General features: G+C 38.0%; 1 long non-coding RNA gene across 1 annotated transcript in view; it reads right to left on the bottom strand.

Annotated features, from left to right (window-relative positions):
* LOC309792806 overlaps window positions 1-3,096 on the bottom strand; it is a 69,909-nt gene that overhangs the window by 58,868 nt on the left and 7,945 nt on the right. The gene's annotated exons all lie outside the window — the stretch shown is intronic.

The raw sequence follows: 3,096 nt of genomic DNA, 5'->3' as shown, positions 1-3,096 counted from the left end.
GCTCAGCGGCCATGGCTCATGGGCCCAGCCGCTCTGCGGCATGTGGGATCTTCCCAGACTGGGGCACGAACCCGTGTCCCCTGCATCGGCAGGCGGACTCTCAACCACTGTGCCACCAGGGAAGCCCCTATAACAAACTTTTAAAAGGTTGTCTGTACTTGGCAGTTTCCACTTCCTCACCATACATCATCTCTTCAGTCCATTCCAATTAGGATTATTGTCTCCATAGCTCCACTTAAACTGCTCTTGTTGAGATCATCAGTTACCTTCTTGCCAGATCATTTTCCTTTTCCCAAATGTTTGGGACTCCCAGGCATATTCCTCACCCTTTTTTTTCTTCACCATAATATTAATTTCCCCCTCAGTCATCTTATCCAATTTTTCTGATTTTAACTATTGTCTGTGTTCTTAGGACTCCTGAAATTTGTATTCTATCCCTAATACCTTTGTCGAGCTCCGAACCCCTATCTACCAACTCCATTCAGATGTCTAATAAGGACTGCAAAGTTAACTCATTCAAAACAAACATACTGATTTTCTTCTCCCTCTCAATTTACTTCTCCCCAAGTTTCCCCCATGTCAACAAGTGGCATTATTTTCATCCAGTTGCTCAAGACAAAAACCTAGAAGTCATCCTTAATTCTCTTTGTGCCAGTTATTAGGCTGTTATCTCTTAGCAATAAACCATTCCATACTCTGTGATGCTGGGACTGCGACTCTGCAAGCTACATTTCTATACTTTGCCAGCTGAATCCTTGCTACAGTCTGTCAGTAAGCGACATTAGAAAAAAAGACTAAAAGTCAAGAAGAGGGAAGAAGAACTTGCTCCTCTTTGTTGGCTTTCTGCACCTGCCAGCATTGCCCCAGTTATGGACCTTCACCCTCACAGCAGCAGTGAGCCCCAAATTTCAACTATTTTCCACTTTCCTAGAACCAGCCCCAGCATAACTCTCAGAGGCACCAGCAGCAAGTGGGCAGCACCCCCTGCCCCAGGTCAGGGTTCCAACTCTGCTGGGTCTCCCCTCCTAGCTCCGGGGTTCTAGTAACTTCAGGTCTTCCCAAGTTTATCCAGGACTAGGTTACTTCCTGAAGTTATTATATTATCTCAGTGCTCCCCTTTTCCTTTTTTAGTTAGATAACACCTGTCTGACCAATTCTTTATACTCAATTTATTGCTGTTGAAATACTTAGCAGCAGCCAGAGTGACTCCTCTAAAGCATATATCATCTCCTTGCTCCTCATCACAGTTGGAAAAAAATTCAGCCTCCTCTTTCGGACCTTCGCCCCCTTTTGTGACCCGGCCTATCCAATTTTCTAGTCTCACCTCTCACCAGTTTCTGATTACTCATTCAGCTCTAATCATTCTGTCTTGAACACACCACTTTTCCACTGCAGGGCCTTTGTACTGGCTCTTCTCTACATCTGGATTGCCCAGGTCTTTGCCTATCTCACAGCCTCGTTCCATTCACGTTTATTCTCAGATGTCATCTCGGAGAGGCCTACTCTCACTGCATTATCTAAAATGCACAATCCCCCCCCCCATTTCCTTACCTGGGTTTCTTATTCTCACTACCTGACTTTGTTATGTTTATTTCTCCCTCCCCTATTCTCAAGTAAAAAGCTTCATAGCTTCACATAAAGGAAGGGATGTGATCTTATTTATCACTGGTGCTAGTACTCAATAAATTCCAGTTGACAACTGAATTTAATAAGTGAATGCAGAAGAAAAGTGGACCAAAGTAATTGCAAACAAGATAATATGCAAGTGAGACAAAGACAACATGATATAGCCTAATTCAACTCCCTGAGTACATAATGCAACAAAGGAATCAGAAAAAGCACTTAAAGATGTAACAGAGAGAATTTCCACAAAATCATGAAAGAACTGAACCTGCAGAATAAAATGTTCAAAGAAAAATGGACATATACTATTCATATCAAGGCATATACTGGTTAAGCTATTAGCCATGAAGAATGAAGGAAAAACTTCAGACCTCCAGGCCGAAAACTAACTTATCAGAGGGAGGAAATCATGCTGGCCTTAGACTTCCTCTAAGCAATATTCAAAGCCAGAAAACAAAGGAAAAATGTTTGCAGTCTTAAGGCAAAGCCAGCATGACCCCAAACTATGATATCTAAGTAAGTGACATTCAGAAATTGATGAAAAAGGCAAACATAACATCCACGAATCCATGTTAAAAAAAAAAAAAACTACTTAGTGAAGAGCAGATAGCTAAATGATGAATCAAAATTAATAAGTAGGAATTGAGAACTGAGGTGTGTTGCGACCACTGGATTTTAAAATAGAGATCAAGACCAAATGACCAAAGGAATTAAGGTTACAAAACAGGAACATTAAAACCTTTACTTTAAAAAATAATGACATAAATAAAAATATATCTTTTTCATAGCAGAGTCAACTTGCATTTCTAAATTGGAAACATACAGATAAAAAAATCTCCAAACTCTTAATTTTTTAAACTTTGGATATTTTAGGACATAAGGTCTCTTGTGGCAAAGAAACATTTTTCTAGAGTTCAGCAATTCCTTCAGCTTATCTTACTAGTACCAAATTCAAATAATTTTAACACTTTAAAAATTTAAAAAGTATGCACATTCTCATCTTAAATAAGATTATCTTATTTGTATAAGTGCATAGAAATATGCCTACCACGATGGTCACTTAATATTGATGGTAAAATCTGGGATCTGAGGAGATTTAAAAACCTTCCTGTAACTTTCTATATTGTTTGAATTATTTATAAATGAACATGTATTGTTTTTATGAAACCAATAAAAACACTATCCTTAAAATACTATTATATACAACAGTGTGAATATACTTAATACTACTGAACTGTACATTTTTAAATTATTAAGATGGTAAAGTTTGTTATGTGTTTTTTTACCACAATTAAAAATAAAAAATACTATTACAAAAATTATGATATAGGTCCAGCCATTATGGCTTTACAGATGGATTTTGACTATCCCAAATTCTCCTCAAATCAATTTTTTCCACCAAAGATTACCCCTCAAATTATACCCTTCACACAATACCCTGTACTTGCTTATCTAATTTAATTTTAGAAACAG

The sequence above is a fragment of the Mesoplodon mirus genome, assembly GCF_964341445.2.
Source record: "Mesoplodon mirus genome assembly, chromosome: 17".
Lineage (NCBI taxonomy): Eukaryota > Metazoa > Chordata > Mammalia > Artiodactyla > Ziphiidae > Mesoplodon > Mesoplodon mirus.
Note: the sequence above shows the minus strand (reverse complement) of the source record. Positions and strands in the feature narration are given on the sequence as shown.